The sequence below is a fragment of the Aotus nancymaae genome, unplaced genomic scaffold (assembly GCF_030222135.1).
Source record: "Aotus nancymaae isolate 86718 unplaced genomic scaffold, 86718_ANA_hifiasm-v0.15.2.pri h1tg000057l, whole genome shotgun sequence".
In the NCBI taxonomy this organism is placed as follows: Eukaryota; Metazoa; Chordata; class Mammalia; order Primates; family Aotidae; genus Aotus; species Aotus nancymaae.
In genome coordinates this window covers 29,054,817-29,069,294 of record NW_026988471.1, presented here as the reverse complement: position 1 = coordinate 29,069,294, position 14,478 = coordinate 29,054,817, and the positions used below count along the sequence as shown (strand labels likewise).

General features: G+C 41.7%; 1 long non-coding RNA gene across 3 annotated transcripts in view; it reads left to right on the top strand.

The window, feature by feature from the left end:
• LOC105733236 (uncharacterized) overlaps positions 1-14,245 on the top strand; it is an 89,233-nt gene extending 74,988 nt beyond the window's left edge. For 2 of the 3 annotated variants that reach the window (XR_001111214.3, XR_010337986.1), the window contains exon 4: positions 12,473-14,245. This is a non-coding gene — a long non-coding RNA (uncharacterized LOC105733236). Of the gene's footprint in view, positions 1-9,516; positions 9,718-12,472 lie in introns of all 3 variants that reach the window. The other variant, XR_010337987.1, reaches the window with a different exon arrangement.
• Positions 14,246-14,478: the final 233 nt, after the last annotated feature.

Sequence of the window (14,478 nt, the reverse complement as noted above, 5' to 3'; positions counted from 1 at the left end):
CGTGACTCTACTAAAACTACAAAAATTAGACAGGCATAGTGGTACATGCCTGTAACCCCAGCTATGGGGGAGGCTGAGGCAGGAGAATCGCTGGAACCCAGGAGGCAGAGTCTGCAGTGAGCCAACATCACACCACTGCACTACAGCCTGGGCAACAGAGTGGGACTCCATCTCTAATAAATAAATAAGCACACAGTTTATAATAATGTCAAAACATCATATATTAGAAATAAGTTTAAAGAAAGACATGCAAAACCCTCTACATACTATCTCCTTTTTAATATGTATAATTTCACTTAGCATGGTTCTTCATGGAGGCACCTCACCCCAGTTTTCTGAGAAGCCTGGTGTCCTCAGGAGAGATCCTTTTTGGCTCTGTTAAACCAGTGGGAAACCTCTAGTTTTCTCCCAAAGTGGGGAGTTACTTAGTTACTTGAGGGTGGGGCTCTTACCTGCTTTTAGTCCTTGCATTTTCAGCCCCATCTCTTCCCCCAAAACATTGAAGTTACCTGGTTCCTTCAAGTTCAGAGCTTTTCTGTGCTTCTGAGGTACAAACTGATTGGCATCTTGTTGACTTCTCTTTTTTCATGCCTAGTTTTCAGACTTCTCCATACTAAGGCAGCTGTCACGTCCCTCTTCCAAAGTCTTGCTGACATCCTGTGTCTGCTGCTATCCTGTGTCTGCCGCCATGTTCTTTCTCCTCTTTGTCCTTTGGATTCACACTTAAAAAAAATTCTTTTACTGTCATTTTAGTAGATATAAATGCATGGTTTAATCTGCCATGCTTAACCAGAAGTTCCATGCAAAATTATCAAAAGCAAAGGGTGATAGGCAGTGATTGTTACACTTGAGTCCTGTACAAGCTGCTTAACGCCTCCCTACTGCCTGCTTCACCTGGCTCTGTTAAGCGCTCTTCCTCACAGGCATTTGAGTTCCCTGCTGCTGGACCAGGGGAATCTCTGGAGCTCAATCTCGCCTTGAAAGCCTGTCTTCACATTTGCTTCCCAGAAGGATCCAGGTTGACTGACAGGAAGAAGACTGGAATCCCCTGGTCCCCCACTTCATTTATGCAGTTGTCTTTTGGGGCTTGGATGAACACAGACCAGCCTGAACAATGCCATTAATTAAAGTGTGTTCTAATTGATTGGATAATCCCTAGATAGTGTAAGTTTAGGGAGGGGAGAAATAAAGGAAATGGGAATGGATGCAGGAATCTAAATAGAACACTCTTCTTTCTTCTTTCAGGCTCATCCCAACTCTAACGTGCCTAATAAAAAAATATCTCCTTCTCGTGTTATTTGGCAAGCAAATGACCCTTCTCCCTACCAATCCTTTGCCTTTCTTCCACTCTTGAACACCTCTAGTGTCACCTAACTGTGAGGATGTCAAGTGCACTGACCAAGAATGGGATGTCTTCACTCACACTGGGCTCTGCTTCTTACCAGCTCTGTGACCTTGTGCAAGTTAGTGCACTTCCTTGTCCTTGATTTTCTCATCTCCAACCTGGGTCAATAGTAATGGTCACCTTGCATGGTTTTTGTGAGAATTAAATGTATTAATACATAAGAGGGCTTAGAACTGTGCCAGCCGCATATTAAGCACTCAGTGCATGTTAGCCATTAGCTATTATTAGTACTCTGCATGCTTCTCGGCAAATGAAGGTGAAAGTAGTCATTACACTGAAGAGCTCACCACTTATATGAATGGTCATGATAGAGTCATATATGAGTACACAGGACACTCTGAGGACAAAGAGAGAAATTCGCTACCTCAGAGGTGATTGTTCCTGAAACAAATGCATAGGGGACCTACTGGTCATCAGAGAAATGCAAATCAAAACCACATTCAGATACCACCTCACACCAGTTAGAATGGCGATCATTAAAAAATCAGGAGACAACAGATGCTGGAGAGGATGTGGAGAAATAGGAACGCTTTTACTGTTGGTAGGAGTGTAAATTAGTTCAACCATTGTGGAAGACAGTGTGGCGATTCCTCAAGGATCTAGAAATAGAAATTCCATTTGACCCAGCAATCCCACTACTGGGCAAATACCCAAAGGATTATAATTCATTCTATTATAAAGACACATGCACACGTATGTTTATTGCAGCACTGTTCACAATAGCAAAGACTTGGAACCAACCCAAATGCCCATCAATGATACACTGGATAAAGAAAATGTGGCACATATACACCATGGAATACTATGCAGCCATAAAAAAGGATGAGTTCATGTCCTTTGCAGGGACATGGATAAAACTGGAAAGCATCATTCTTAGCAAACTGACCCAAGAACAGAAAACCGAACACTGCATGTTCTCACTCATAAGTGGGCATTGAACAATGAGAACACATGGACACAGAGAAGGGAACATCATACACTGGGGTATGGGGAGTGGGGGGACTAGGGGGGGAATAGCAGGTGTTGGGGGGATTGGGGAGGGATACCATTAGGAGAAATACCTAATATAGATAATGGGGTGATGGATGCAGCAAACCACCACCATGGCACGTGTATACATATGTAACAAACCCACATGACCTGCACATGTACCCCAGAACTTAAAGTATAATTAAAAAAAATTTAAAAAACACTCATGTAACTGATACCCAGGTTAAGCAATGGAAAGATTGCCATTGATCCCAGAAGGTCCCCCTGTCCCATGGTCTCATCCCCTTTCTCTCCTCCAGAGGGGATCATTCTCCTGACTTTTATGGTAATCAAATGCTTTTTTTTTTCTTTCTAGTTGTAGGACCTGTGAATGCACAGATTTGTTTTGTGATAAATCAAATAGTCACTATAATCTGAGCATTTTTCTGTTAGTCTGTACACTCCCTTGAGGGGCCTCCTCTGTGACTTAACGCGTATTCACTTGTCAGATGTTTAATGAACAACTCCCAAGAGCCCAGCAACTAAGTTCTGTAGAGCCAGAGATTAAAAAAAAAAAAAAAAAAGCCCCATCTTCAAGCTGGAACAATCTCACAGTCACTGCTTTAACGATTTGTATGATTTTTATTTATTTTATTTTATTTTTGAGATGGAGTCTCACTCTGTTGCCCAGACTGGAGTGCAGTGGCACAATCTTGGCTCACCGCAGCCTCCGCCTCCCGGGTTCAAGCGATTCTAGTGCCTCAGCCTCCCAAGTAGTTGAGATTACACACATGTACTCCCATGCCCGGCTAATTTTTGTATTTTTAGTAGAGACAGGGTTTCTCCATGCTGGCCAGGCTGGTCTTGAACTCCTGACCTCAGGGTGATCTGCCCTTCTTGGCCTCTCAAAGTGCTGGGATTACAGGTGTGAGCCACTGCACCTGATCAAACTGAGAGTAGTCCCACCGAGCCATCCAGGAGTCAAACCTGGAATCTTCTCATTTGTAGTCAGATGCATTATCCATTGCACCACTGGCCCTGAGACTGATTTTTAATTAAAAATAAATGATAATGGCAAGATGATAACTCATAACAACCCTGGGATGGGAATACTTGATATCCTGTGACTTTTCATGAAGGTGACTTCATCCGTCCTGCCCAGGTGTCCTTCTCTGTTCTGCAATGGCAGCAGAGCAACCAGAATGCCAGCTCCTTATTTTGTCAGTGATCAATATCTACAAATTCTAGTTGCCATCATTTTGCAACTAGAATTTGTAGGTATTGATCACATTCAGAAACAAACCAATTATTCACATTTTGAAATTCATAGACTCATGAGAATACAACTACAAATGTCCAGCTTGAGAGACTCATACTTAGAAGTTAGCACTTACAGTTCTGGATAATCGTCCTAGTGTCAACAAGGTCAACATTTTATAACACCAACATCAAAATCTCATGGCAAGTTTCAGTTATCAGTAGCCATCCATGAGAAACAGAATTCATTTAATGTTTTAAAGGTTATCATAAAAATTTAAAATAGAAAACCAATTCTTATAGAGAACTTCAAATTCTTGAGGATATTTCTACAGACCTGTGTGAGAAACACTGATGTACTTACCTTTGTCAAAGAAAAGGCATGAACTCCCATGATGATTGGAATTATAGATAAACCCAAGACCAATCTGGTTTTGGATGCATATTGATGTCGCTGATCTGAAGCAGGTTTATCTTCCAGTTATGTTTAAGTCACATTTTGCACACTTGTTGACTCCAGGAAGAACCTTTGGGGGTAAAGAGAGGATGGCTTCAAGCTCCAGATTATCCTTGGACAATCTATGTGTAATCAATAGCATACTAAGTCAAGTGACCTGTCTTTGGATCCCCATTGGAATTTTAAGTTTCATTGAGGAACTGGGAGATGATATATTTTTACAATCTGGTTGCCTGGTAAATCAAATGCTCCCATTTTTTCTGTTTGTTATTTCTCTGATCACCAGTCTCAGTAGAGCAGACAACTCACTGTGCCAGTTTGACCTATGTTCTTTCTAACATACGGAACAGAGTTAATGAGCTTGTTGTGACTACTAGCAGCATTCCGCTCAGAGAGTCATAGAATTTCAGAGTAGGACAGATAAAAATCAGCATTTCCTAGCTGGATCATGGCAGCAGGCTCCTAACACGTTTCCCTGCCTTCACTCTTTATCCGATCCAATTCATGTTCCACAAAACATCCTAGCTTCCTTGTGTTGGGTTCCCTAGAAGCAGAGCCTGAGCCAGGGTTTGGGGATGTTTATGCAAGCAAGTTATTGAGAGAGTTCTCTCCTGAGAAAGAAAATGAGGAAAGCAGGACATGGCAGGGGAAGAAATGCAAGGGCATGGTCTCAGCTAAACCCAACTTCAGCTTGATCCCGTGGGATGCTCTGGAGTAGAGATGGTGCCACACAGGTGGCCCACTTTGAAACAAGAATGTCAACCCTTTGTACTTCATGTCAACCAATCACTAGCTGTGGGCTGCCCAGGCTAATGAGGAGTGGACTGAAGGCAATTCTTAAAAGAAGGCAGCAGCTCTGAACATTAGCAGCCAACACTCACAACATCAGGGGAGGGTGCCCATCCTAGAAATGAAGATCTGGACTGGGCACCAGCTGTGTACATTACACTAGGTTAACTTGAAAGGTCAATTTGATGCTGACAGCTGGTAAATTGACTTGCCCAGGAGCACATAGCTACTGTCATATTTGGTGACTGGCCAATGCTATGTAGCTTGTAGTTCAAATGCTTAATCTGAGATAAATTTTATGTGTTGGAGCAAGAGCAACAAAACAAAACAAAACAAAGAAAACCCCAAAGATTTCTCATAATTCAGGCAGGCATGGTGGTGAGAATGGCAAGTGTGGAAGAGAAGCCAGGACTGGCCCAAATGAAACTGACTAGTTAGATCACAGACTTTTGAGGAGGGTAGCCTTTTAAAAGACTATTCTGTGAGTTGGATGCAACAACGGGATGTCTAGAAATGGCATTCTTAAAAGTCAGATGGGTAATAGAGTAATTCTGGAATAGGACATAAAAGGCCCAGGTATCATCCCAAACTCTAGATCTGTAACTGATTTGGACCCTGTCCACTGAAAGTGTTGGGACTTCTGATATGCCCTGTCTTGATGTGGGTTGGCTTGGGGATGCATGGGACTGGACCTCAAAGACTCCATTGAATAGGGCTGGGTAAGGCAGGGGTTAGTAGGACCTACACTTTGATTCAAATCTTTAGTAAAAGGTAGTATTTCCAATTTGAGAAGCTCAAATAAAGAACTGGGTCCCAAGGCTAACGCTATTTTGTTGTTGTTGTTGTTGTTACAAACTGGTTGTTACTTCATTTTGGTGAGAATTAAGTTTTCCCTGAAGTCCCTGGGTGGTTTGATGATCTTGATAGCAATTATAAATGTGGTCTGAAAACTGCTGGCAGATGAAAGGCACTGTCCCTGTGGTATATATCCCTGTGTGCTCTATTGACTGGCAAATATGGCACAGAGAATTTCAAGCATAATGATTGTTCAGCCAACTAGATCCAATCTTATTTTTAAAAGCTGTTTTCTCTCAGAGCTAATGCGTTTGTTCCTGACTCATTCTGATCAGTGGGGCATCGAGTTTAAGGAACAGATTGGAAATTATTTTATTGATTTTTTTCTCTTTTTATTTACCAAAGGTGAGAGAGAATTTCTCTTCCCTGAGTGTTGTTCAGCTACGAGTCCAGTTAAGGACATTAGGTGGTTTGGGTAGAGTCAGTTTGGAACATGGCATCCTGACTTTGCTGCCCTGGCACATAAATGCTCAGGCAGCCCTGCCATGGTAGAGCAGTAGAATGACTTCAGTCTATTGACTAATGGGCAAAGGCAACTTTTCTTTATGGTCCTGGCTTAAAGTGGTCATTGGAGTTAGCGACTGCAATGTTGAAGATCTCAGTAGCCTGTGGAATGGGCATCAGAGGCCCCAGAGCCTCACCAACCCCTTGGAGATCATGCTGTGGGACTGAAAAGGCTGTGCTCTTGGCTCAGATCCTTTGGGAATTGTCTGATCCAGAATATTCCTTTCCTCCCTGGTCCCCAGTCTTTCATCAGAAGGAAGAATGAGAAGGAGTTGATTTCCGTTGAATCCAGAAGAAAGAGCTTTTTCCTCACTACTCACAAGAGAGAGGTGTTGAATGAGAAACGGAAAATCATTTCCCTCTTCAGTTGTTTTCTTTCTTGTGTACTTTTCCAGCGCCACTTCCAAATTCATAGTGAATGGCATGATTAGGATGTCTTCACATGGCCCTCTCTGTTTTTTATTCCCCTAAATGATTTTTAAAGTTATCCAAAGTGAAAACTTTTGTGTGCTTTACTAGAAAACATTAATTACTTACTAAGTAGCTTTCCACACATGACCTCATTTAATTCTCAAAAGAAATCTGTGAATTAGGTTATCATGACTACCTCCAATTTACACAGCCAGGAAGTGTGGGAGCTGGAATTAAAACAGAGGCATGTCATCTAGGACTTCAGGGTTCATGCTCTCTACCACCTCCCAGCTCACTGAGAGTGAGGATATGCCTAATTGATGAGTCTGCTGTGGGGATCTAGATTCATGGTATAGTGCCTCCCCAACCCCCAGTCCCGCAACCCAGCCAAGGTTTTGTTGTGAACAGAATAGGCTGATCAGAATGGTGAGAGCCAGGCAACCCCTCAGAAGTGCAGCAAGTTGATTTCTGACTATTTATACAATCCCATAGGATACTCCCCGTTCGCTGAGGCTGAGTGGTGGGAGACAACTCTTAAGTGTAAGAGAAAAATGCACGCTGGCCAGCAAGGAGCACTTCATCATCATGATGGAAGGAAGACTACCCTTTGGCTTGTTGGACTTGTGGACCACTTCTTGCCTCATGTTGACCAAACCCATGTGAATAGGTTTTTAGCTGTAGCTGCTGCTTAGTGCTCAGAGTTCTGGGAATGGTAGAGACCCTGGAACTAGTATTGAAGGAAATACTCCGCTTTCCATCCCCTAGGCACTCAGACCATGAGGGCAGCTCTTCCATGATATAAAAATGTTAAGATGTTACATATGTACGCCATTAAGCTGAATCAGTGTCCTGTTAACTTATGTGTGTTTGCTATGGCCCTGTTCAGTTCGTAAGCACCACCCATGCTTCACATATATGTAGAGACTAAAGGCAATTAAACCATACTTCTCAACCCTGGGCGCATATTAGGATCACTTGTAAAGCAAAGAAATGCCCAGGCCCTACCCCAGACCAATTAAATCATCAGTGTCTCTGGGAATGGGGTCCAAACCTCTGGATGTGTTTGAAGCTTTCCTGGTGATTCTAACGTGCAGCCAGTGATGAGAATTGCTGGATGAAAGCTAAGTCAACTGTGAAAATGTGCTAACAAACCGTGTCCCAGGTAAACTATTGTTAAAAGGAAAAAAAGCTTAGACAAGTTAAATTTAACAGCTTAGTTGAGCAAAGAACGGTTTGCAAATCTGGCAGCCCTCAGAACCAGACAGGTTCTAAGAACTCAGGTCAGGCAGAATTTATGGACAGAACACAGCAGTGAGGTATGAAGTCAGCTTAATTGGTTACAGCTTGGTGTCTTGCCTTATTTTAATCAGTTGGCCATCTACGATTACTGAAGCTCCCTTGCTGTGATTGGCCGAGACTCAGCTATTTGTTACAAGAGTATACTCCTACTTAGGCTTAAAGTTAGTTTACACACTAAGTTAGGTTGCAGTTCTTTATGTAAGTTCTCAAGTTTGGAGGCATCCTCAGGTCAAATGTAGTTTGGCTTAGCACTGTGATGTGTGTGGACGCTTGATCTTTAGTGTGTAGTTCTGTTGATCAGCCAGGAGGGTTATCTTGGTGGTGGCAGCGGAGTTACCTGCAATGATAGCTTTGTGGAAACAAGATAAGGCCATTGGTAAGGCCATTGGTGGTGGTATTGTTTGAAGGTTTGGGAGTATAGGGGCGCAGGCACATAAGGGTGTAGCAGCTGCTGGAATTAAGACAGCTCATTGAGCAAGACTGTGGCTTTGGAGACATACAGGGCAGTGGTAGCAGCCCCGGGCCAAGGGAGTAGACATAAAGGTAGGAAGGAGCAGAACAGGCTTCACGGGGCTTTCAGGCATAGGGATTTCTGTCCTACTGGGATCCCTATTGGAGGTCACCTTTTGATGTTTGCAACATGAACTGCTTTAGAAAAACATTCCTCAGGAACATTAAAAGTGTGTGTACAAGTTTATACAAATGATAACAAAGTGAGGGCCTTGTAGAGGATGAGGCATCTAAAACGTTTGCATGTTCTTCATTATTTATTTGCAACCCCTGTTCTGCCCACTCATCTCCCAACAGGAATAACAGAGCGTTGTAATTAGTCTAGAATTTAAGCCTAGGATGAGGCAGACTTTTGAAGTTTCCTCAAGGGAAAACAAAAGAAAAACAAAACCCTTCATTCCTGAACCTAGACCTTGTGTCTTGCAGAATCCTGGCTTGCTCATGTGGTTAGAAAGGAGCTGGAATGGAATACAGAGACGTGGCTGGGCCCTGTTCTATGTATGAATGGAGACTGGCCATTCAAGCATTTGCTTTGCTTAGGAACTACCAGGTCTGAGAGGCCCAGAGAGGGTAAGGCAGGTCCCATTAACATTTCGTGACATGATCTTGTCTTCCATCACCACAAATCAATGCTGTCCCTTAACAACCCCGGTCTCTCCCCTCAATGAGCCATAATCAAGTGAAGAGGATAGAGAATACACACGGCCATCTATAGGGCAATGCTGTTTACACAGTGAGGTAATTCTTCTCCCTGCATCCTCACAGTGTTGTTTTGAGAGTCAGTTAGCTAACATAAAACATAATGTACAATAACCGTTAAGGTGTTAGCATTATCAACATTCCAGATATTAAGCTATATTTCAGCTGTGTTCTCATATTTTTCATGTCAGAACCTGATGCTTAGTGCAAAATCACCTACACTTTAGAAGCTAGGTGAAGCCTGCAGGAACAGAAAGCTCTTGAGCACCATGCCAAGAGCGTGCTGTTCCAATATTTATACACGCTCTGGTTCGAACTGGCTTCTTAACTATAGTCTTCTTCCCTGCCTCCTTCCTTCAAGCAAAACGATGAGACCAACTTTGACATATGGAAGAATTTCTTCAGTGCAAATTATTCCAGGGGAGAAAAACCAAACATGATTTGCACATGCTGTCAAGGAAATGTTTCTTTCAAAAGGCTATAAGCAGGATATATTGGTATGTGAGGACTATCTTGAAGCTGTGTGTGTTGTGAATGAGAGGATCGTGAAAATGAGCACCAGGTACGTTACCCATGATCTCCACCCAGATGTTTTGCTGTGATGCTCTCATGACACTAGAATTGTCACCTCGAAATCCTCAAGAAATCAAATATTCCAGGGACAAAATTCCTACACCCCTGTCTTCTAGTGTCTATAGACAAGATGTCACCTGCATATCATTAGATAACTTGGCCAAGCTCTCCGAAGAGCTGTCTACTTTTGGATGCACTACTTAATAACCTTAAAAGCATCCTTAGAAGGAATTTTCAAATTATGAAGTCCATCTTATCATTTTCCCAGCAGACTCGTTTTGAATGAATCTCTTCCAGTCTTACTGAGTGGGAAATAGGATTGGGGCAAAGGAAAAAAAGCAATGCTCTTATCTCATGGCACTTGCAGGTGGGCAGGACAATGTGTAGGGAAAGGCATCATTGCTCTGGTGACACCTCGACTGGTTGTCCAGCAGCACGAATCCAGGAACCAGGTACACTACAGAGCAATTTTGCCATGAAATGCACAAGAAGCAGAATAGTGCAGTGGATTACAGCATAGATTTTGGAGTCTGACAAAATTGGCTCTGTTATTTACTTGTCAAATGATTTGGGGTGAGGTACTTAACCTCTCCAAGCCTGAGTTTCCTTAGCTGTAAAATGCAGGATAATAATAGAATCCTTTTCATAGGGTTGTTATAAGGCAAGGGCAATAATGCATGCTAGGGGGTTGCACAGGCCAAGGTGCTCTATAAGCACCTGCCACATGTGAATTGGGTTCTACTGAGAAAGGTGAAACTGACGCCTTTGCTTTGACAGCTGACAAAATAAGTCCCATCATGTCTGTAGCCAGATGGGAGGTTACAGTAGATAAACTGTCATGTATGAGTGCAACAGGGTATGACCCCTGGTTTAAATGTGCTTTTTTATGACATCATGAAGTTGGGAACTGTCCAGATGATATGTAGATGAACAGAGACTGTTACAAACATGTAAAACTACCAGTCAACCACTTGAAGACATTTTCCAGGAAAAACATTGCCTAAGGTGAAATAGAAATAAAAACTTCTGTTAAAGAATCAAACATTCTTATAAAATATAATTTTAATTTTTGTCACCTTTATGCAACTGTCTAGTTTTAAAAATCAACAAATAGTACAATGTTTCTTTTGAAAAACTATAGGTCCCTGTTCACCCCATTCACCTTAGAGTTCCATCCACCATGAGCGAGGTCTTTCAACTCTAAAAATTTTTTAAAATTTATCTTCTATTTCTAATAGTACACAATATACAGCTCTTCAGTGAGTTTTCAGTTTTCTGTATCCATTGACTTCCATTTCTTCAAATGTCTGGTGCTTCTTGGCTGATCATTGATACAATATTGAGCAAGGTGTTGGAAGGCTGATTGTAAGCACAGCGGGAGGGAGAGAGCCTTGTTGATTGGGTAGGTTCACTGCATAGGCATGAGGCTGGGTCTCAGCCCCCTTGTCAGAGCTCTCAGATATCAGGCTTCCCATTTCCTCCATTTTGGGAAAGTGACCAGCCCAAAAACCTGAAAGTCTGTCTTCCAGAAGCCCTTGGGAGAAGGAAAAAGTGGACTTCACCATTCCCTGTGCCAACTTTCTCTTATTTCCTCTGCTTCCTTTGTGCACTACCCACTGCCTTAGTTGTATCTAGTGCCCCCAGTTCACAGCCACCCAATAGCTTTTCCAGATAGCAACCTCCAGGCTTCTTTGTGGTGGGAACAGAGGAGTTGCTGGAGGCTGGAAATGGGGACAGGGATCTGAGGGACTGAGCACTCCAGATGCAGGCTGTCACCCTCTCATCCTGTCTTCAGACCCACCATGCAGGCCGCTTCCAAGAGATATTAAACCTTCATTTCCTGAGCTTTCGCATTGTGAATTTGCTTACTTCTGCTGGTTCCCTCCTTCCACCCAAGCAGGTAAACTAGACAAAGCTGAATCTAGGTCAAGATGGAAGGGTGGTTGCTCACTTGCTTTTCACCTTTAGAAAATTTTATTGATCCTGTCTCCTTTGTCTCTGTGAGCCTATGTCCTTCTTTGCTATAATTTTAGTGAGGGTTGAAATGGAATCAGACATAAATGCCAGGATTTAATCTACCTGGAAAACCCCTCCATAACTTGTCAATGGACTTTTTTTCCCCCTTGTTTAAAAATAACCTATCGCAATCAAACATTAGTCAGAGGTTTCCTATATGGGAAATTGGAATTCAGGTAGAGTGGGAGGAGGAAATCTTATTTTTTATGCCACATACTTTTACATATAATTATATATACACACACATATATTTAAATCAAACCACTCCTGATAAAAACAAGATGACTTCAAGCAACTTAGTCATGTGTGGTAGTTTTTACCCCAGAATCACACTTGGGCTCGGAGTGAAGGCTCACACCTGTAATCCCAGCACTTTGGGAGGCTGAGGTGGGGAGATCACTTGAGCTCAGGAGTTCAAGACCAGCCTGGTCAATGTAGCGAGACCCTGTTTCTTAAAAAAAAAAAAAGAAAAATCACAAGTGTACCAGAGCATAAGACTGTGGTTAGGACTGAAATTTCCATTATTTTATTCTCATTTTGAATCCTTTAAAGTTCTGAGAACGATTTTTTTTGGTGTGATTTTATGCCACTTTAAAATGGCCTTCTGTCATCAGAACCAATTTTTGGTCAATCTGAATAAAAAATATAAGATTGACCAGGTGTCTGAAATAAGAAATAATGTTTTGTATGATGATTTCACCTAGACTCTAACTACATTCTAACTTCAGGATGACTGAGTGGAATTACAGAAGACCCAACAAAAGTAAAGTGGAAGCTGTTCATAAGGCGTGAGGAACACTTTGCCTTTATCTGCTGCAAATGTCTTGGATCCAAGAGTAAACGGCATAAAGTCAGTACTTGAGTGGCAGTAACTCACTGAAAACTGAGAGCAGGTGAGTGGTAAAGCCATGATTTGAACCCCTGTGGGTCCATTTTGCTCTCAGCCACCATACCAAACACAGGAACCAAGTGCCTCAGAACAAAGCCAAGAGATCAGAATGGGTAATTCTGCCTCGGGTGTTTGGGGAAAACTTTATCAGAAAAGTGACACCTAGGCTGAGTAATAGTCACTGCTCAACAGGGGCAGGGTCTACTTAAGGCTATGCACTGGCCTCTGTGAGTTCTAAAATGTGTGTTTGTAGATGGTAAAGGACTTGCTATCAGTCTTTCTCTTCCTCACTGTAGATAATAAAACTTGATTTCCAGCAAGGAATGACACTCTGCTTACGAGCTTAAAATCGCTGGACTACAGAGTTATGGTGATCAAATCAGTATAGTATTGGCACAAGGATAGACTCACAGATCGTTGGCACAGACTTGAGAATCCTGAAAAGGTCATCTTTATATGACTAACTGATTTTCAATAAAGGTGTCAAAGTAATTCAATGGTGGAAGAATTGTCTTTTCAATATACGGTACTGGAACAAATGATTATTTTTGCTATCATATCTCCCTTTCCTCATTGTAGATAATAAAGCTCTTCTTAATTTTCATATGAGGAATGATTCTTTACTTAGAAATTTAAAATTGTTGTACCACAATGGATTAAATTAAATATCAACACAGAGGAAATTTATAAAACTCCCAAATATGTGGAAATCGAAATAAGATACTTGTAAGTAATTTGTGTATCAAAAAAAAATCACATGGGAAATTATAAATTATTTTGGACTAAATGAAAATGAAATATGTCAAGTTTTGTAAAATGTGGCTAAAACAGTGCTTAGAGGGAAAGTAATAGCTTTAAATGCTTCCATCAGAAAAGCAGAAAGTTTTATAGTCAATCAACTAAGTTTCCACCTTAAGAAACTAGAAAGTGAAGGGCAAATTAAACCTCCGAAAAGCAGAAGGAAGAAAATGAGAAATATGAGAGAAGAAAATCAATGAAATATAAAACAGATGACCGAATGTCAACTACTTGGTGAATAGGTAAACAAGATATAGAATAACCACATAATGGAATATTACTCAGCAATAAAAAGGAATTAACTGCTGATGCACACAGCAACACAGATTAATCTTAAAACCATCACGGTGAATGAAAGAAATTAGACACAAAGACTCCATATTATATGATTCCATTTAGGTGGAGTTCCGGAAAAGGCAAAAACTATGGTTGCAGAAAGTGTATCAGTGGTTGTCTTGTACTCCGGTTCCAGGGATCGACCGCAAATAGGTACAAGAGAACTATTTGAACTATACCCTTTAATTGAATGAATTGTATGTAATTTGCACTTTAATAAAATATTTAAAAATTACTGTAGAAAGCCACTTGCTAAAGGCAAAAAAGCTATTTGTAGTTTTCTTTTCTTCCCCCAGGATTCTTCAAAAGTGTTTCTGCTTTCATTGCTTTCCCTTGTTCATGGTACCAGTGTGTAACAGCATACGTTTTTATGCTTAATTTACAGGACTTTTCATATTTGTGCATTAGTGTACTTAGAAGGAGCTGAACAAACCTTTCCTGGTGGTATTAAGGTAAAGTGGGGGATAAGCCTAATCCAGATCTGACTTGTTTTTTTTTTTTTTTTTTTTTGAGACAGAGTTTCGCTCTTGTTACCCAGGCTGGAATGCAATGGCGCGATCTCGGCTCACCGCAACCTCCGCCTCCTGGGTTCAGGCAATTCTCCTGCCTCAGCCTCCCGAGTAGCTGGGACTACAGGCACGCGCCACCATGCCCAGCTAATTTTTTGTCTTTTTAGTAGAGACGGGGTTTCACCATGTTGACCAGGATGGT